At 46.4% G+C, this 22,146-nt stretch overlaps 1 protein-coding gene across 1 annotated transcript in view; it reads left to right on the forward strand.

Moving 5' to 3' along the window:
- Nucleotides 1-3,091: 3,091 nt before the first annotated feature.
- LOC119181377 (solute carrier family 35 member G1) overlaps nt 3,092-22,146 on the forward strand; it is a 41,283-nt gene continuing 22,228 nt past the window's right edge. Inside the window, exon 1 of the mRNA XM_037432604.2 lies at nt 3,092-3,501. The gene's annotated coding sequence lies outside the window, so the exon portion shown is untranslated. The remainder of the gene's footprint in view (nt 3,502-22,146) is intronic.

Here is a 22,146-nt window from a genome sequence, read left to right on the forward strand (position 1 = left end):
CCAAATCTGAGTACACGGGCCTACAACATTTCCGATCTGGTGTTCTTTCATATGCATTCATTTGCAAGCATACTTCTGAGCACGCATTTAGTGTGGCACTTTGCTTGTAAGACATCCCTGTTTTCCAGCTTCTGTTAGCTTTCAATTTTATGACTATTGTGTAATGGGAATGATCACAGTTTATATGCCCTCTTCTTCTGATCTAAAGTGCATGTTATTTTGTTCTATAATCTCTATTGTGCGTTAAACTACAATTCATGTAACGCGTTCGGTTTTGCTTTCTGCCTGCTAGACTCTGCCACTCGAGCCTCCATTTGGCTTTGGCAGGCCTATAGCCATATTTACAGCTTTTTTGAAGAAATAGAAGTATTATTATTATTATTATTATTATTATTATTATTATTATTATTATTATTATTATTATTATTATTATTATTATTATTATTATTATTATTATTATTATTATTATTATTATTATTACTTTAAAGTGACGTTTATAATATACAATAAAATGGTCTAGAGCGATCAATTATACTATGAAAACTCGATCGTCTCTAACTTCATCAGTCATAATAAATTTATTCATAGATGATAAACTCAGTGTGAAATGTTTCACTTTTTTAATAGTAATCGGTATCTGGTATTGCGACGTCAGTGACTTCTAAGTGTGCGTGTGTGTGCACGCACTTTTGCGTGCTCGTGTGTGTTTTGTTCCGTACTAACCGCTTTTCTGAAGAGAGGTAGAGGTCCATATTGCTTCGGCTACTCCATATCAATGTTTGTGTGCGGGCAGAAAAAAAAAAGCAGGCGGGTGGGCGACATTGCCTCAACAAAATTTTCTGAGACTTGGTGGTTAAGTTTTTGGCTCCACCTTAGCAGAACACAATGTGCATGGAGGGTAAAAAGTTTCCAGGCCACGGTCCCATAGGAATACATGGGATAGAGGACAGGGAACTTTTGATTCCACCCCCCCCCCCCCCCATGTACTTCATGTTTAATAACTAGGAACTACGTAGGCCCCTGTAGACAACGTTAACCCTATGACGGCATGCATGGTGACTAGTGCGGGAATTTCAAGCTGGCGTTGCCTTTTTCTCTTTCTTCTTTCTCTCTCTCTCTCTCTTGTTTGGCGCGCGTCTTCTGGCTCAACAAGCATTTTCTCGCAACAGTAAGTGTCGTGTTTTTATAGTATCATAAAGAGTAGTTTACCAATACGAGAACAAACGTTTTTTTTTTTTCTTCTTCGTTTTCCTGTTACAGAGGCAATCACCAACAATTCACACGGTCCCTTTGCATCCGCCTAAGACCATCTGAATGTGAAAGCCATGTTATTTTTCTACCGAGTGGGATGCAGTGATCTCCGCCTTTTTCTCCCCCAACCACCGCCGATGAAATATTTCTGCAGCTTACTGGCTTTTGCACTGCTTTGGGTATCGGCCGAATTTCGCGCGAACTTCATTTAAGGAAGTCATGACATTTGGCAATCTGTGATGTCATATGATTACGTTATCACTCGTGTTGACGCCGCCGCCGCCGAACGTCAATATTCGCGTTTGTCGAGGCATGTGGGGCTTTTTTGCCTTAATGATTAAATTGAAACGACGCACTGATAACAATACCACAGCATTGTCAAGCATTAAAGTGACGAGACACGCAGAAAAGAAGCAAGAGAAAGTCCAATTTGTATAATTAATAACACGCCGTATAGTGCGACGTTTGACGGACTGCGCTGGCAGCGTATTTATTGCCTTTTCTTGATGAGATTGTAAAAAGTGCATGAGAGGTATGATACATTGCTTTCACTTTTTTTTTTTTTTTCTGCATAGGCAAAGAGCAAGCTGCAGCGACTACGCCTATCGGCAGATGTCACACGGCGACTCAGCTGCGCTAGGCTCGCGCGGAATGGCCTCAGCGACCGACCTATCTGCTTCTCTCCTCCCTGGCAGCGCCAATCTGTCCTTTCCTCTCAAGCTGCAGAGAGGTTCTAGCGCCCTTCGCTTCCGCTACGTTTCTAGCCTCCTTTCCGGCTTCACCCGCTACAGCATGGGAACACGTGCACTCTTCTCCTCTCCACATCCGAAGATCACAGCGTCAGAGCCCGCAGAATGAGCGCCAGCGGTCGCGGAAGAATCACTCTCTGCAGGCTCGTGGTTTAACCAACCGGCAAGGCTGCGTACAACGTTATCTCCGGATTATCTGGCGGCGGTGTCGTCTGCTGCGTCAAGCCATAGCACACCATTGTTTGCGGACAATACTGGGTTCACGGTCCCCGCTTTGGTGTCGTCTGCTACCAACGTACTTCATCTGCAAGCAGTAAACGTGGTGTCGTGTGCCGCGCAAGACCGGCTGCTTCAGTGGTGTAGTCTGCTTCTTCAACCAGGTGTCACCGCGGTGGTGTCGTCTGCTGCGTCAAGCCATAGCACACCGTTGTTTCCGCACAATACTGGGTTCACGGTCCCCGCTTCGGTGTTGTCTGCTACGAACTTCATCTGCAAGCAGTAAACGTGGTGTCGGGTGCCGCGCGAGACCGGCTGCTTCAGTTGTGTAGTCTGCTTCTTCAACCAGGTGTCACCGCGGTGGTGTCGTCTGCTCCACCACCAGAACATCCTTGCTTTGTTGAGAGCAATAGCCTACAGTCGAGGACCGCACAGGAACGTTTGCATTTGCATCGCCTGTAGCTTCAGCCGGGTGTCATCGCGGTGGTGTTGCCTGCTGCGTCAGCCAAGTGGTAGCGGACGAGGCTTTTCCGGCGTTGTGTCAACAGACTCCACACCTCGCCGCGTCGTCTGCTAAGTAACGAGCCGTTGAGAATCGGAACACTTGTTTTAACAACCGCCGATCGCTGTTCTCCACTATGTAAGAACTTCATCGCAGCTGCACAGTGCGCCTTGCGGCTCGCATCAAAATTTACGACGAGCTTTCCTCTCCCGCCGTTGTCGGCAGAAGAAAAAGGAAAGCCACTTCGCGAGCAACAGCAGGCGAACACACAACGCGTTATTTCCGCAACATTTGATGTATTGAGCGCACGCGCGGCCAGGTCGTCCTGTCGCACACGTTTTGTATTTGGCCCAACCCGAAGCTCGTGAATTGACATTTAATCTCCGTTTATCAAGGTCGCATTAGACGGTTAGAAAAAAAAAACACACGAAGAGATGGTCTCGATGGTCGCCGCTCTAACCGATTCGCTAGCACACGAAGCGAACTAAGAAAACATTCAAAAACAAACCAAGACGCCAATTCGTCAAGCAAAATGCAGCGGTGACGGAAGTTGACGGATGGACTGAAGTGAATCTGGAAGCCCGCGGCATCGAAGGAATGAAATAGTGGCATCGTTTCCGGCTGGTAACGAAATACGGAAGCATAGTGTCTACATTTCCTTTACCTGCTTCGTTTTGTTTATTTGTTTACGGTGCCTTCGTCCAAAGAACCGTCCAATCGTTTTGAGCGGAACACTGACGGCTATATTCAAGTGCGACCAAGCCAGCAGGACTTTGTATGAAGGTAAGGCGAACATTCCGATGTTCAAAATCATTCTCCCGTGTCTACCAAGATGCGCGATTTCATTTCGATACAAAGCCACCTTTACTCGGCTATACTGTCTGAAGTTTTACGCGCCAAAAGCACGATGTGATTATCAGGCACGCCATAGGAGAGGGCTCCGGAAATTTAGTTCATTCGGTGTTGTTCAAGTGCACTGACAACGAACGCACAGTGCATAGAGTATCTAGCATTTCAGCTCTCGCCAAATGGACCGCTGTGGCCGGGTACAAACGCGTGGCTCGAGGTACACTACGGTTCCACTGTCAGAGAGAACAGGCGAATGCGTGGCCGATGGCCCGCGGAGCGCGCACTGCTGGCGAGATATCGAAATGCGTCCCATGTGCACTGATTCATCCCGGTTGTATGTGGCCCGCATCGTCTGCTATTCATCTGCCCGTGCACTCAAGACATGACCCTTCGCTCTTTTTGCACTGGAAATCAACCGATGCCAACTCGGCCTATCGCGTCTTCAATAAGCCGATATTTTTATGGTCGCACAGCACACCTTAAAATGTTCCCTGCATCAGACTTCAATAGTCTTAACTTTTATCAAAAGCAGCCAGTTGCAATGAGACTCGAGCAGTATGTGAAAAATATGACGGGTCTAACGGTAATAGCTCGCGAAACTAATTGCAGCAATAAATAAAACCATACTTCTTTGAGTGCTTGCTCGAAATCCTACGAGCAGCAGGCTGAGTGAAAGCTATAGATAAATTGCATCGCAAAATAAAAATAAAACACAGCATATCCACGGGGTGAATGGCGACGAGTGGATGAAGCTCCGGAGGGAATCATCGGTAAATCGTGAATCTTCCGTATTTAGTTCGCTTAGTCGATCGTCGGGTAAAGACGTGAGAAACACTGTGTGTATATATATACAAATCAACTTTTAATTGTTCTTTGAGACAATGAATGGCTTGCGATGTCCTTTCATTATGACTGCTTATGGTCCCTGAATAGAAGGTGAGCGGTTCCTGTATAGGTTTCAGTGGAAAATTTGTAAATACTATAGGTCAATGCATGTGCCTCGGATCGTGGTTGGTTTCATATGGTCATACGATATACATATGAGTGCATGTCTAGAAGCCACATGTTAGATCAGCCAATTATTGGTCGTGTCAGCATCATCAACTACAAGTCATCCGTCAGCCCGTCCATGCTTCCGTCCATCCGTTCTTGCTTCCGTCCGTCCGCGTGACTATCCGTGCGTTCATCCGTGCGTCCGTCCGTCTAACCGTCCGTGCGTGCGTCCGTGAGTCCGTTCATTCATCTGTCCGTGCATCCATCTGTCCGTACGTCCGCGCGTCTGTCCAGCCGTCCGTCCGTCTATCTGCTAGTCTGTCTGTCCATCCGTTCGCGCGTCCGTCTAGTGAGCACTCCTATAGTACCGCCATCTCGCATCCCATGTGCCACCGGTGGCTATACGTACAACTGCATGCATACAAGGGACGGACAGGCCCAAGCCTTACGAAGCTACGCCCCTAAAATACGAAAGCACGTTCCAACGCTTTCATTTTCGTAGGCGGAGAAGTAGAAGACGGAACAGGACGCGCACAGCCCTTACGATTCTCTGCGCATGCGCCGCATTCACAAATCTCGCCGCCACTTAGCGCCGTGTGGTCCGCCGGCCGCGAGCTGGCGTGTTCCCTCTAACAGTGGATCGCAATGCACGTAAATAAAATCAAATCATGACACCGAGAACCCTACATGTTTATAATATTATTATTAGTAGTAGTTGCAGTAGTAGTAGTAGAGTATAGTAGTAGTAGAATAGTTGTAGTAGTAGTAGTAAAAGTAGTATTTATTTATATTTATTTATGCTTATACCTACAGCGCCCTCTGGGGGCATCGTTGTAGGGTGGTTTACAAATTCAAAGTACATTTAAATCAGTGGGGGCAAGTTGAATTGCACGGCACACAAAAAATTAAAACAAATAAAAAATACCTAAATCCCAGCATACAATACCATTGTGTGAGCACGTACTCCTTTAAAAGGGAAGTAGTAGAAGAAGTTCCACAGTGAAGTCAGCGTTATTCGCGTTATTTCTAAATTGCTGGGCGAATCTCGTTATACAGCTCGAAACAGCGACGTGCACGCATATCTGGCGAGACCTGCCCAAGCACCGTTAGCAAAATAGCTCAGCAGGTACAAAAGAGCCAAAGTGCAGGCGTTACCTATCTGTATGCTATGAGGCGATGTGCGATCGCACGTGTGGGTAGACCTAATCGGGTAGAACAACGCCTGTTTGATGTGGCCGCGAGAGTTGGCCGCTCGTGTGGATAACGCGATACTGAACTGCTGCACTTCAGTGGCTGAGATACCCGCCAAACTGCGACGAGTACCGAGAAAGCAAGCGCGCAGTCTGAGTCGGAGTTTTAGATACGACTTGATTGATTGATATGTGGGGTTTAACGTCCCAAAACCACCATATGATTATGATAGACGTTGTAGTGGAGGGCTCCGGAAATTTCGACCACCTGGGGTTCTTTAACGTGCACCCAAATATGAGCACACGGGCCTACATAACATTTCCGCCTCTATCGGAAATGCAGCCACCGCAGCCGGGATGTAGATACTTCTTTAGAAAACGTTAAGTTGCCCACCAATAACAGCAACCTACACGTTGATGGAACGTGTTGATTGATTGATTGATTGATTGATTGATTGATTGATTGATTGATTGATTGATTGATATGTGGGGTTTAACGTCCCAAAACCACCATATGATTATGAGAGACGTTGTAGTGGAGGGCTCCGGAAATTTCGACCACCTGGGGTTCTTTAACGTGCACCCAAATCTGAGCACACGGGCCTACAACATTTCCGCCTCCATCGGAAATGCAGCCGCCGCAGCCGGGATGTAGATACGACTTCTTCAGAAAACGTTAAGTTGCCCACCAATAACAGCAACCTACACGTTGATGGAACGTGTTGATTGATTGATTGATTGATTGATTGATTGATTGATTGATTGATTGATTGATTGATTGATTGATTGATTGATTGATTGATTGATTGATTGATTGATGTGTGGAGTTTAACGTCCCAAAACCACCATATGATTACGAGAGACGCCGTAGTGGAGGGCTCCGGAAATTTCGACCACCTGGGGTTCTTTAACGTGCACCCAAATCTGAGCACACGGGCCTATACAACATTTTCGCCTCCATCGGAAATGCAGCCGCCGCAGCCGGGATTCGATCCCGCGACCTGCGGGTCAGCAGCCGAGTACCTTAGCCATTATAGATTACCGCGGCGGGGCTAGAACGTGTTGCGGGCTGCCTGTAGAGTCAGCGGGAACATTCAGCTTGCGCTTCTCTTATGCGCCTTAACACTTTCAAAGACTACTTATGAAAACTTGTGAATGTGTCAAATCGATGCAATGTTATTTCAATGCACTCGATAGTACTTTGCAACAGAAATAATGTCGGAATACCTTAGCTTATGCGTGTGTTTGGATGGCGCGCTCCCAGGTTTGCACGCCGAGAATCACGAGGCTCGAGCATGCGCAGTGGGAGTGTGGGTGGCGCTACCGCCGACGCCGAAGCGCGACATCGGGCGACCAAGAAATGCTCCACATTTAAGAGTGGTTAAATATTTAGAGAATTCAGTACTCTACTATGATATAGCATAAAGCCGCTCCGTAGGCCTCACAGCGTTGACCAACTCTCAAATCCACTAGAGGCGTTGTGGTTGTACGTGATTAGAAAGTATAGGTAACAATTTAGAGTACTTGGTACTACAGTAAAACAGGTAGCTGGGCGGGTTGGTGTGTATCCGTGATATAACTTTTTCAGCGCGCACAAAAAACTTCATTGTTAAATTAAATAATGTATTCTTGTTTACTTGCAATCTTGTTTTTGTTTTCGGCACAATGATTCACTATGGTGCTCATTAGTGTACACTCATGATCTTCTTGTATATGTATTTATTTGTTTTCCTGATGCTGCTAGCAATTGTTACCAACTGTAGGCTTTGAATTTTTCTTTGCTTTTTCCCCCCCACTGTAATGTCATGTGGCGCTGTGGGTATGGCAAAAATAAATAAATAAATAAATAAATAAATAAGTAGTACAAGTACAAGAAACAGTAGCGCTCGTCTGTCTCTTTCTCGTACTGATTTTTTTTTTCTTGTGCGCGCTGAAAAAGTTATATCATGCATACTTGGTATTGTACTATAGAAGAACAAATAAACCCGTCCAGCGGCCCCCATACAAGTCTCGCCCCTGTAAAAAGGATGCACAACAGCTCAACGAAGGAACGACATTCAGTCTGCTGGTCGCTTCTGGCCACCGACGGGGAACTAGGATCCGACGAGGCTCAGAAACGGAAATAGGATATTATTGTAACAAACGACGTGAATTTAACTCGTCGTTCACTTGTAAGTGATCGGGAAACGTAGCCTTTAATTTAGAATGAGTGATCGCTAATTTTAGAGCTAAATGTGGGGCTGCCAAACATCTTGCGTCGCATATGAATTTCACATACCAACGACGGCCATCGGCATGTCCTTCGCTCCGAGGACATTGCAAAATCTCGTTCCCCGACGCCATCACATGTTTGCTGAGAGTGTAAGGGGGAGTGGCCACAGCGTCAAGCTTACACAGCCCCTTAAGGCCTGACCCCACGTATCCATCGCAGCCAAGGAGGACTAAAGAAAAAATTGCTGGAGTGGAAGCTGCCGCAACGCCTTGCCAGCATAAGTGAAGCCACCTTTTGCCACTGCCAAGATGGCGGAAACATGCTCTCTTCCGACAGTGCCGACTTAAAGATCAAGTGGCTTTGATGTGTTATGACATTAACTTCGTTGGGCGTGCGAAGAAAACGCTTCGGTTTCAATCGCTGAACGGTGATAATTTACCATGCCCCAAGTAAGATGGCCGCCACAGCCGCCATCTTGCCAGAGGAACGGCTTCACTTCTGCGCAACCATTTCCACTCTAGCAATTTTTTTTTTCATCCTCCATGGTCGCAGCGTGAGGCTTTCTGACGCAGCGCCACGCCCTCTCCACATATAGAGAGAGTGGGCGCGTGGCTACGCGAAACCACGCACTCTTTCTCTCTATATGGGAGAGATATCGACGCCACGTCAAGAAGACGTGCGGCGACGGATGCGTGGGGTCGGGCCCTTACATAGGCTGGAACACGCTAGCGCGCGAGTGTGTTCTGGCAGCGCTCGGGCCCGCTGTTGCGCGTGCGCAGCAAGGGTGGTCACGCCGCACACCGGATTGAACCCCTCTCCATGATTTATTTATTTATTTATTTATTTATTTGCAATACTACCAGTCTCTACCGAGAGCACAGCAGGTGGGCACTGCGTACAGATGATATGATTGCTCGTCATTGTAAAAAACTGTAATACAGAACATAAAAGCAACATCAACCTGACACCGTGTACATTAGCAACATATACACAACATAATAAACAAAATACAAGTGCATACAAAAATGGCAAGTTTAACAGTAAGGCCGCTTACATGGATGTTTACAGAACATACAAGTAGTACATACTGGTATCATCACCATTTTCACTGGGTATTTTAAGAAGCTAAGAATTGCTTTCAATTTCTGACTTAAACTGAGACGGTGACTCAGTGTTGGTGACGTGAAAATGGCATGCTTCGCATGTAAAGAATACGCGCAGGGCGCCTCACGCATTCACCTAAGACAAGGGTAAACTCAAACTGAGACGGTGACTCAGTGTTGGTGATGTGAAAATAGCATGCTTCGCATATAGACAATACTCACAGGGCACCTCATGCATTCGCCTAAAACAGGGGTATATCTAACGCGCGGCTCGCATTTGACTGTCTTCGGGCCATCTGTATATATATACTTTTTTAAACTTTGTTACTGGGAAAATTTCTAATAGGGGCCCCGTAAGTTCGGGGCCTGGAGGCCTTTGCGTGTGCTCGCTTCGGGTCAAGCAGGAGCTAAGAGTTTTCGAATAGGGTCTGCGATGCTTTGGACACTCCCCTGTTATAGGTCACTCGGGTGTTGTGCGAGAGGCGTCACGTTTGCCTGACGCAAAGTTTTTTTGGGGCTGGCTTTAAGGATCCCGCTAAATTCGAGAAACAGCGTCCCCAACGCAAAATCTAAACCCTGATTTGGTCTTGCGCATACGCAGTGGTATAGACGCCATTTCTTTTGGACCCCAAAACAATTGGAGCCCCTATTCGGCAATTCTTTAATATGTAGGTTCATAAACTACACAGGCGCAATTGCTCTCATTCATACTTTTTTGTTTTGATGAATTTCCAGCGCTTAGGTGAAATGTAAAAAGAAAAAAGAAAGACATGCAAGCACGGAAAGGAAAATTTACAATATAAGAACGCTGGGAATGCAAGTTAATTCTTCCAACTGGCCCACCAAGATGCTTTAAATGCTCTCTTTGTGAGGCACATTATCTGGTCACCATGTACTAAAGGATAACCGTTGAACAAGGGCTCTGTATTTACACATCGGAGTCTAGATTTCAGTGACTGTGGCGAGGAATATCAGTATGTTGTTTTGACGCTGAATCCTCTTCGAAATTGACCCATACAGCAGGTGTGAGAAAGGCCGTCTTTCAAATGGCAACGGTAGATGGCATGCTGCTCAAACTGCACCTCCCTTTCAACCTTCTACAGCATGAACCCCCTTCCCCCACCCCTCTCTGTTGGACGGCCGATTGAAAGAGAAATTGTGCGCCCCGCGAGGCAAAGGCGCCTTCTATTCCGTGGCGTCGGAGTTAGCCGCTTGTTTCCGAGACGTCTTCTGGCGATGTGAAGTTAATCGTTGCGATTACTTTGGATATTTCCTAATTATATCCTTGTATGTCTTATTCGTTCACTTTAACCTCGTTTTTAGCCCTGTGAGCATGACTACGCCGCATGAGATCCATGGACGGACCCTTAAAATGCTACACACTTGAAATAACGATTTTGCACTTCGCATTGCACGGGCGTCGTTTTGCCATGGGACCCGCCACGGTGGTTTAGTGGTATGGTTCTCGATTGCTGACTCGCACGGTCCCGGGATCGAGTCCCTGCCTTGGCGGCCGCATTCTCCGTGCAGTCGAAATTGCTCGTTGCCCGCGCACTTAGATTTAGGTGCACGTTAAGAAACCCAGGTGGTCAAAATTTTCGAAACCCTTCACTGCGGCGTCTTTCCTAACAGTTATTGTTAGTTATACTTTGCCACGAAGCGAAGAAGTGCACCGGAGCTAAAGGAAATAAAAAAAAAAAGAATGTGGGGGAATGTCACACCCCACGGAAGCACAGCGTGCTTTTACGTTTTCTAAACTCGTGACCAGAATGCATCAAAACGGTGTTTACATAGCAGCATGAATCTCATGTTTACGTGGTTTCGTGAAAGGCGAACCCTTCGTTTTGTGCTTAAGGCTGCACGCACATAGAGATGCACACAAGCGCGCACAAGCACACGCAGAAGCGTATAAACTTGTGTAAGAATGTGCACATCGTGAGCTCTGGTCCTTTTTTTTTTACCTGTTTACGATCATGGCTATTTACGACTGTTGTGACGATGATCGCTGCGAACGTGGCGAGGCTAAGGGCGAGCGCTCTGGCGACCATCAAAAGTTGTACGCTTCGCGTGGGCCTGACCGACTGACGTGAGATGCGTAAACAGACGAAATAAGATCGTGCACGTGCCCTTTCCCCCTGCACGCGCTAAAACCAAAGGAACGGTTAATGGTCGGCGGTAAATTATCGACGCGAAAAAAAAAACACCCATATAGAAGCTAACAGCTGCGGATATCCGATACGAGAGGTCGTAAAAGCTGCCTTCCTCGATATCCACGCGTCTCGCATGTTTATGCTCTCACTTTTCTATACTTACTTGTGCTTTGCCGCGCTTTATTTCTTATTTTGTCCTTCCCCCCCTCCAGATTCGTTGGAAAGTGACCAATGCGAGCAGCTGCATCCACGCGCTTATAAAGAGAGCCCAGTATGCAAGAGCAGTATGAATTATACTATGCAACTAATCCCGGCGGCCAACTTGCATTTGCAAGGCCACCTGTCCGGTCACACACTACACCTTGTCGGAAACCACAAATCTATAGTGTGTGTGTGTGTGTGTGTGTGTGTGTGTGTGTGTGTGTGTGTGTGTGTGTGTGTGTGTGTGTGTGTGTGTGCGTGTGTGTGTGTGTGTGTGTGTGTGTGTGTGTGTGTGTGTGTGTGTGTGTGTGTGTGTGTGTGTGTGTGTGTGTGTGTGTGTGAGTGTGTGTGTGTGTGTGTGTGTGTGTGTGTGTGTGTCCTTAGAGATTGGTTCACGCAGACCTTAGAGATTGGTTGACTAAACTGAATAAATTGTCTCGTCTCGTGTGCTTGCTACAATTTGCTCTCAAACAGCTAACGAGAAAAAAAAAAGGAAGTAGCATGGAGGCACGTTCCGAGGCTTCAGGATCACAGGCTTTGCTTACTACGACATCAAGTCAAGCACACGTTATTTGCTCTATCTCCTTTCTGAATTGTGTGCTTGCATGCACGCCGTAAGATGTCGCGCTATAACACCGCAACAAGTCTCCTTTTGTAGTCCATATACGCCAATAATCGCTGGGCATCACTAGCTTTGCGAATGCAGCTACGGTCCCCGTTTTCTTGTTCGTCTCTTATTTTTGTCTTTTTTTTGCCTTAAAGAACAATGGCTATCACATTGCTGCGTCATCGCATTCCTTATCTGTAGCTTTCACTTTGTTTCAGCGCCTCCCTCCTCGAACACAGGTTTTGCAGCATTGCAATCGAACTCGATCCTCTACTGATAGCATAGCAATGCCTCTACCTTCTCTGTGAAGCACATGTTTATCTAAGGCCGTACACATTACCCTTACCTCACAAGCGACCGTAGAGCTTTGCGACAGCACCAGCACTCTAGCGCCTACCACGTGAAAATTTATTTATTTATTTATTTATTTATTTAGCAATACTGCTAGCCCCAACTTGGGGCCATAGCAGAGTGGGTGTACATAGTACAACAAAATCAACAGTACAATACTGCAGTCAACACAGAACAAAGCACTTCAAACAACATAAAAAATGTTTCACGAAGAAAAAAAAAACACTAGTCAGATATAAATTTTTCAAATGCCTCGATACTGTCTGTTTCAATAATTTTGCTGTCAAGCTCATTCCATTCTTTGGCAGTGCGCGGAAAAAAGGAATACTTGAAAGCATTATTATTGGGCTGGAAAGGAACGACAGTGTGTTTATGACGTTGTCTGGTAGAGTAACCGGAAGAGAACTTTAAGTATTCACCTGTGTTACTATTTATTCGACCTTTAACTATCTTAAAGAAATACGACGCTAAAATTCACGGAACCCTTCTCGCGTAACGACTCTTCGCCATTGGTCGGGCACTCGACCAACTGACCCGACATAAACTTGCGAAACATCATTCACCAGTGCATAGGTAGTCGGTTACAACTTATGAATGAATGGGAGCTCTGCACACAGATGTTGCCAGCCCACCACCAGAAAACTGTTGAGACATTTATTATCACAGACAGCGGGCATCAATAATATTTCAACGGCACAGAACAAGCAAATACACAGAATTTCGCTACAAAGTGATAATTATTATTATTGTGTTGTAGAAGTGTGAGTTTCTGTATTCAGCGTTGAAATTTTATATCCCGCCTCCCCCCCCCCCCCTGCGTAAAGCTCTTGGGCGCTGTGCGTACTAAGATAAATAAATAAATAAGTAAAAAATATACGTGTGTGTTTAGAAGAAAAAATCGCCAGGCTTGCGCGGAATGCGCTGCGCAGCCACAGCGACAACTCGAAGAGCGGCTTTTCAGAGCCTTTTCAGAACACTCTATGGGTAAATGCTACAAGCACACTTGCTGGGTACCAACTACGCCATTAAAAAAAAATAAACATAATTTCTGTGTAGGAGGCCGGCATTCCCTATGCAATAATTCGTCATTCTTCGGAGAAGCGCACATTTGCCAGGAATCGTGTGCCAATTCTTCAAGCAGTAGCTGACGGCGATGAATAATTAGGCCTGAATTCGATATGCGCCACAGTTGACAGGTGAACAAGCTTTTGTAATGGTTTGCAGCTGTGGACGGCCCACTCGTTACGCAATGGGCATTGTGTGGTGCCTGGTTGTTCCTCTGCTGTTCTAAAACGCTTTAATAGGCATATTGACGAGATTCGTTCCGGACTTCAAGCCTGCCTAAGGCCAGTTTTCAAATAACCTTGAAGGGCTCTTCAAGCACACACTTCATTCAAATGGCTATCCACCTCAAAAACATTTATGACGAGCTAGCCTTTAGACCGACTGGTACACCATCTTAGAGAGCTGGTTGACCTCATTCCTTTTGTGTTTGCACAACACGATGTGAAGAACTCTCCATGTGAGGAACTCACGCTGTGTTAGCCATTGAGTGTTTATGAGTAACGCTTGAGCGCTTACTTTCGCGATTTGATTGTACTTTTGTTCGCTTGATTTTGTCTTTGTTGCGCAAGTACTTTATTAAATACCACGAAAAAAAACTGGCGTAGCTCAGTGGTAGAATACTGAGCTTGCATGCAGAGGACTCGGGTTCGAACCCCACTGCGTCCGTATAGTGTTTTTATTACAATTTTTCTTCCTATTTCGTGGGATAGTGATTACGGACACCGGCGGTGTCGACGGACAACTACCTGCAGTGCCGAACGTGACCCGCGTTGTGATCCTGTATAACAGCTTTCGCTGCAAAAGTGGTGAACGATTTGGAGTGCTTGGTACTCTAATAAGGGAGAACACTATAGGCCGTTCCGTCGGCCTCACACTTGATGGGGCCGTGTGACATAAATTAAGCCGTGAACGAGTATACACGTCAACGTGCCAGTTCTGAGTGGACTGATACATTTGCCAATGATACATTTGTACACTACGTGTGTTAAGAAGAAGATTTTAATTATTTAGAGTGTGAGATATGGGCTTACAACAGCGTGTGTTTAGGAAAAGTGGTTAACAATTTCGAGTACTTGGTACTCTACTATGGGATAGCAAAGAGCCGTCCCGTTTGTTTAGAAAAAGTTGTTAACGATTTAGAGTACTAGGTACTCTACAATGGGAGAGCAGAAAGCCGTCCCATGGGCCTCAACAGCAAAAGTATACCGTGACGTACTTCCTGGTGCTTTGAAATGCGAAGCTCGAGTGCCACGCTTATATGGTTTAAGAGAATTTTATTTTCCAGATATATCTTACATAGCTTATGTGAACACAGAAAGATGGACAATGATGATCATGCATATGGACAGTGCAAGCTGTTATATACAGCGAAAATAACTTATTTGTGTATGCAGTGATGTACAATGCAAAAATTGTACAAGGACAGAACATTCATGAACATCGAGATGAGTAAACTTATGTGTTTAGAAAAAAGTGGATAACGATTTCGAGTACTTAGTACTCGACTATGGGAGAGCCTAAAGCCGTCCCGTGGGCCTCACAGTAGAAGATCAGACGTTCAATGCATCATGTTGATATACAGTGGTTGGAGGGGGAGGGGGTTAAAAAAGTGGGTAACGATTTAGAGTACAGAGTACTCTACTATGGGGGAGCTTGAAGCCGTCCCGCGGACTCAGTGGTTATGTTCAATGTGAGTTTTATACGGTAGGAATCACAGAAAGAAATTTTGTGGTCCTAAACTCGTGGTACAGACTCACGATTGTATCCCTGGTTTCGCTTTAGAAGCTTGAACGTCTTGACAAATTTTGTTCGGCATTCTGACTTCGCTGCTCAGCCATACTTAACAACATTAACAGTAACGACGAACCTTTAATGAATAATATGCATATTACTCATATTTGCCGTTAAACGGCAGTTGTTTAAACTGAAACCAGTTAGCACGACTGTCCTTCACAGGAGGTCAGATGCATCGAAAAAAAAAATTGCAGCATATCTACGGAGTGAATGATGGAGAGTGGGGTGAAACATTCGTCCGTCCATTCGTTCTCGCTTCCGTCCGTCCATGCGTCCGTCTGTGTGACCGTCCATGCGCCCGTCCGTGCGTGCGTGCGTCTGTTCGTGCGCCCGTCCCTGCGTTCGTCCATGCATCCGACCCTGCGTCCGTTCATGCGTCCATCCGCGCATCTGTCTGTGTGTCCGTTCGTTCATCTATTCAACACTCCACGTACCACCATCTCGCACCTTTTCATCATATATTCCCCATAAAGAAGCACTGCCATCCAGCGGACATTCCAAGGATATACGTATGTGAATGTCAGAAACGCAATGAATGTGTTAGCATGAAATCGTAGTGCCGACAAACACCAGATAGTTCTTTCTCATACATGTATGTGTTGCTGGTTTTTTGCTGAAAATATTGACTTCCAAGCGCATTTCAGAGAAGATGCCGACAGCAATTCTCAGGCATATGTAATATTTTAAGTAGCAATGATGACCTTTTAAACAGTAATAGCGTTCGAGTTTACATTAGTGGAGGTGAAGTACGTATTGTCGCAACTGAAAGCACCAAGCACAATTCTCTTGTGCTCAATAATGGAATGCGCACCGGAGTTAAGGAGAAAGAGATCACGCAGAAAAGCTCTTTGTAAACACGTCTTCGGTTGAAACCTTTACATTTTTTTTTTTTGGCAAAAGTTGAGAGACGAGTTTTTTTAAGCGTTTACACCTTTTCACAGAAGGGGAAAAAATGGCAACATATCCACGGGGTGAATGATGGAGAGGCGGGCGAAGCATCCATCCGTGCATTCATTTTTGCTTCCATCCGTCCATGCGTCCGTCTGTGTGACCGTCCGTTCGTCCATCCGCCCGTCCGTGCGTCCATCTGTCCGTGCGTTCGCACGTCCATCCCTGCGTTCGTCCATGCATCCGTTCCTGCGTTCGTCCATGCATCCTTTCCTGCGTCCGTCCGTGCAGCCATCCGTGCGTCCGTCCATGCATTTGTCTGTATGTCCGTTCGTCCACCTATTCAACACTCCAAGTACCACCATCTCGCATCTTTTCATCATATATTCCTCATGTAGAAGCACCGCCATTCAGCGGACATTGCAAGGACTGAACGAGAGGAGGCACACGCACACTTTCTTACGGATTGCGCTTCGTGTCTACTTCCCAACTTTAACCACCTCGAATTCATGGTATATACTAGTTCACTGTAATCATGGAACTGCGGCCCAACGCTCGCTAAACCTTTGTAAAACCAAGGAAGTTATGCCCAGCGAGTATAACCTAGCAACCCTTTCTTGTCAGATAGTGCTCAATGTACATGCCAATGGCTGCTAATGGGGAATGAGAGACAAGAGAATTCGGCTTTTAGTTAACGCGCACGCTGCGAATTTTTTATTGTTCAACAACGCACAGGAGAAGTTTCCCACCGGCACCACCTTCCAGGTAAAAGAGTAAGACTGGTTACGCACTACGACTACGACGAGGGACGAACGGGTGCTGCTTTAAGAAGCTTCGCCCTTTAAATAATAATAATGCCCTAGTGGGTATCAAGCAAGTGTGCTTGCAGTAGTTACCCAATGAGTGTTTTGAAAAGGCTCTGAAAGGCAGCTCTTCTTGCTTTCGCTGTGACTGTGCTGGGCCTTCCGCGCAGGCCTTGACGTTTTCGTAGACGCGCGAGTACAGAATGTTGACATATTTATCTCTTTAAATGTCTGAAAACAGGGCATTGCGCCAACAAAACCAGAGTCGAAAGCGAAGCAGGCGCTATCCCGACTCGCGTCACAGCGGAATTTCCTGAACTGGTAACAACCGCCGAGCGATCCTGTTTCGGCTCCACGCTTGACGTCAACACGCCGTCCCCCTTTTTGAGTGGTCGCGCTATCGACCGTTCGATAAGGAACATTCGTGATATACTTGCGGGAAAACCGCCGTTGCCACTCGTACGACCCGCGAGCAACTGCCGACACTCCTCCTCGCAATCGACGAGATAAGATAACAGCCGCCGCGAGCGAAGCACGGGACATCGTGGTTCCACTCTCCAAATACTGGCGCTAAAACAACATAAATTGATTGATTGATTGATGTATGAGGTTTAACGTCCCAGAACCACTATATGATTATGAGAGACGCCGTAGTGGAGGGCTCCGGAAATTTTGACCACCTGGGGTTCTTTAACGTGCACCCAAATCTGAGCACACGGGCCTACAACATTTCCGCCTCCATCAGAAATGCAGCCGCCGCAGCCGAGATTCGATCCCGCAACCTGCGGGTCAGCAGCCGAGTACCTTAGCCACTAGACCAGCGCGGCGGGGACAGCATAAATTAAATAAACCATCCAAGTGCCGAGAAGAGCGCGTATAGGGGAAAATGCCACAGAAACGTCACCGCCCTCTGAAGAGTCAACAGAAGTATATGAAGGCGGGTGCTGGTTCTTTGTGACGCTCGCCATTCCGCAATGAATATATGCTCGAAAGCCCGAGGAAGAAGCCACCCGCAGTAAGACAACACACATGTAGTATTGAAAACTTTCAAAACACAGCGATTCTTAAAAAGACTTGCGAAAGTGTAGAAATACAACAGCCTGACGAAGGGGGCTTGAGTTTTACTGGTTCGACGGCCTTCACGGAAAGAATCTGGCTGCACGTTTTTTTCTTTTCTTTTTTCAAAGATCTGGATTTCTTCTGCAAGGTGCCGAACTTCCGTGTCCATAAAATGGAGGCTAATGTCGACGTAGTGAGAGAGTCCGGACTTGAGAGAGTCGTCTACCTGACATGTAGACGATTCTCTCAAGTCCGGAAACAAGGACAAAAATGATTTGATTGATATGTGAGGTTTAACATCCCAAAACCACCACATGATTATTAGATACACCGTAGTGAAGGGCTCCGGAAATTTCGACCACCTGGGGTTCTTTAACGTGTACCCAAATCTGAGTACACGGGCCTGTGGCTTTTTTGCCTCTATTGGAAACGCAGCCGCCGCAGCCGGGATTCGATCCCGCGACCTGCGCTTCAGCAGCCGAGTATCTAGTCACTAGACCACCGCGGCGGGGCGAACAAGTATACAAAAAGGTCCCGTATTGATTATAGGAGTGCATAGAGGCCTGTTGACCTTGTTGATCTCGAAACGCATGACTGCAACACTGTTTTTTTATTTCTTTTTCTTTCTTCAACTTTCCATTCACACTATAGTGATCAATAGCTTTTTAACTGCAGCGCGATTCACGCACCACAGTAATCAAAGGCTGCTTGCAGGGAAGTCTACAATATTAGGGCAATTTGCGCCGAACATAACCCCTGCCCACTATTTCAGACGTGTGAACGTGCTTCTGTTGCATCTTTTTTTTATTATTTGGAAGCTTGTTCTAGCTTGGAAAGTTAAGTTCGAACTGAGGGTCCGCACAGTAAAGCCGTTAAAGCTTTACAATCGGGACAAGAAGTCGGTTCACGCAACTTTGCTTTGTTACCGTATACCGTTACATGGAGTCGGGTCGATATCCACTTAGCTAACTGCGGAAGGTTATGGAGGGCAACCTTGACGCGAATTTTCACTGTTCATATAAAGAGGTTCAAATTATAAGCTGAAAGAAGGCAAGGTTACGAAAGTAATCATAACGTCACAAATATTTCAAAACAGACTGAGAAAAAGAAAATTGCTTTCGTCACGGGGCCATTTTAGGCGAATGTATATAGATCACCATGCGAGTTTTATTCTCTTAGCGTAGATTACGCCGGCCCTGCGGTTCAACATTTCGTGAAAAGGTTGCGCTCAGATGTGTATGCGGTGGACCTGCAGTGGTGTAGCCAGAAATGTTTTCCCGGGGAAGGTGAGGGTTAACCGTATTTCACGTATTTTCGTGCGTGCGTTTGTACGTGTGCGTGTATACATACACATGCATAATTTTAAAAATGTTGGAAGGGGCGGGGGCGGCCTATGAACCCCAAAGATACTCTCTCCCCCTCTTTCACTGGCTACACCAGCGGTTTAGACGTCGCACTGATTCCTAACATGCTGCTCAAGATACCTAAATATCTGGTGCGCAGGTTCTCCCCGTGTTTTGTTCTTCGTGCTCGGCACCTGACACCTGACGCGTCTCTCATAATTTACGTGGTGGTTTTGGGACGTTAAATCCCACATATCAATTAACCTGCCACGGAGGTCACAGAGGACCACCTCCCGAAGAGTTGGCAGAACGGGACGTGCAAAGCTTAAGCCATTGCAGCCTGGTGTTCCACTCCATAAGAATTTGCCAATGAACCATAGGTCGGCAATTTCACTTACTCTGACTCACTCAGACCGAGCCGTGATTCTGAGTCTGAGAGAGTCCGGGGGAGTAATCTATAGGTGGACCCGAGTACGATAGAGTCCGTTTGAAGAAAATTTTTGTGAGAGCGAGTGAGCTCGGCTCAGGAACATTTTGGTGAGCTTGAGTCTGAGTGAGTGCGAAGCGCAAGGTATAGTTCAGTTCAGTTCAGTTCAGTTTATTCATTCATTCAAAATACAAAATTCAATCTTGAGTAAGCCTGAGTGAATCGCACATTCTTTTGGCTATTTATGCAATAGACGCATTATATTTTGCACCAGCGCTTCCTAAATATACCATCCAGCAAGCAGGGCTTTACATTTATTCAGCGGCCCCGCCGCGGTGGTCTAGTGTCTAAGGCACTCGGCTGCTGACCCGCAGGTAGCGGGATCGAATCCCAGCTGCAGTGACTGCAATTTCGGTGGAGGCGGAAATGCTCTCGGCCCGTGTGCTCAGATTTCGGTGAACGTTAAAGAACCTCAGGTGGTTAAAATTTCCGGAGCCCTCCACTGCGGCGTCTGTCATAATCACATAGCGGTTTTGGAACGTTAAACCCCACATATTAATCAATCACAATTATTAGGCTACATCGCTGAGCGAAGTTTCACGCTTAAGTAAATAACACAGCCATATACGGTAGCAGTTGGCCTGTCGCTTTCAGCATCCATGGCCATGGCGCCATGTGCACAGCATGCAGGTATACATCGAAGGCAGTGACGCGCGGCTTAATTACTCCCCTTCCTTTTCTTTTTCTACTTCCTTTTGCCACACATTCTGCAGCTTGGAGCTCCATATACTTGTACAACGCAGCTGGATGAGCCACAGTCGTGTCATATGATATAGTGGAATGCTAGTTCCTATAGCGCGTGCTGTATGCGATCATTTCCTTCAAACTTCAATGCTGACAACAGCTTTGCGTCGAGGTATGAAGTTTCTCATGTTACCCGCTTTGATGCTCATATTTCTAAAACGAATTTCACTGCGTACGGCATCATAGTGAAAGTCCCCGGAGTTCGGTACTGTCATTAAACGCGCAGCACTTTTCTTCTCTTATTATGGGTTTGAATTCGACTCCTTCGCTTGAGTTTACTCCACTCGAAATTAGCCCTTTTTTTTTTCTTCTATTTTCTCGTAATCTTGTTCGTCCTGCATCAAAAGGTTAAGCACGCTTCTGTAAACAGCGCTATCTGTGAAGTTTCTTACTCCGATAAAGACCGTATGCCCTCGCCGTAGAAGTTTCCGCCGCCGCTGTGATGCCCGCGTAAATTCCGCGAACCATTACACCACGCCCCGCGTTTCGTATACTCGGGGAAGCGCGTGGCAGGGAGCCAAGAAAAATGAAAGGCGGGCAGTCATCACGTGTGTCCATTTCGAGAAGTCACGAGATCAAGCGCCCGCGCGCTTTGGTGGTGATCGAAGGCCAGCGCTCGTTTCCCTCGCGGCTCTGACGTGGCTACACATGGCACTGCGGAGCATAGAGTTTCTCAATATACACTAGAGAGAACTCTGGCGCTAGTGTCTTAGGGAGCTGCAACACACGGCGCTTCAGCGAGCATGGGAATGATGGGTAGTACACATATTTGTCTAATCTTCGTACTTCTGGCCTGTTTTTGGCTCCGTGCGTGTTCGTGTGTCTTGAAGCTGTTTTTTCACGAAAACATAAACTAGCAAATGTTCACCGTTTGCGCTTTACAACCTTATTTCTTTAGGCTTACCATTTTGAATCAAGTCATTAAGTTCAAAAGGGTTTGTTCTTTCCTTCAAAACAAAACCGTAATTAGCAGTAAACGAAGCCGCAAGTACGATTCGCCACCTGCAAGTACGAAGACTAGGCAAACGTGTGTACTACTCATCATTCCCATGGTCGCTGAACGATCGCCGCGCCAGGGTGCCCTCTAGTTTATTTTGGGAAACTCTATGCTGCGGAGCGCGTATACGCACCCCGCACGTGAAAAAAAAAAAAAAAAAACGGAAGCTGCGCCTACAGCCATCGCTGTGCCTCCCACGGAGAACTTGCACACACGCGTCATCCAATAGCGCTTGCTCATTATCGTGACGTCAAACACTTTTCGAGTGCTTCAGGTGGTTCTGTTTTCCACGAAGGTAGGTTGGTGTCAAGGAGATTTAAACGGCTTTTTTTTTTCCCCGAACCTCCTTATTTTGGTTGGTGTCGCTGATTTTAGATCAAGAATCGAGTAAATTTGTTCAGGGATCGTGACCTCGCTGCTCGGCCAAACGTAATGTTTTAAGCAATGGCCACGAACGTTTAACTCGTAACAAGTGTTGCATTTGCATTAGACGAGAACAGACACTTAGGGTTCGACCGAAAACGTGCTAGTATGATTGCGTCTTTGTAGGTGCAGTTTACCCTTCTTCTTCAGTTGTAACCGGCTGTACACT

The sequence above is a fragment of the Rhipicephalus microplus genome, chromosome 3 (assembly GCF_043290135.1).
Source record: "Rhipicephalus microplus isolate Deutch F79 chromosome 3, USDA_Rmic, whole genome shotgun sequence".
NCBI lineage: Eukaryota > Metazoa > Arthropoda > Arachnida > Ixodida > Ixodidae > Rhipicephalus > Rhipicephalus microplus.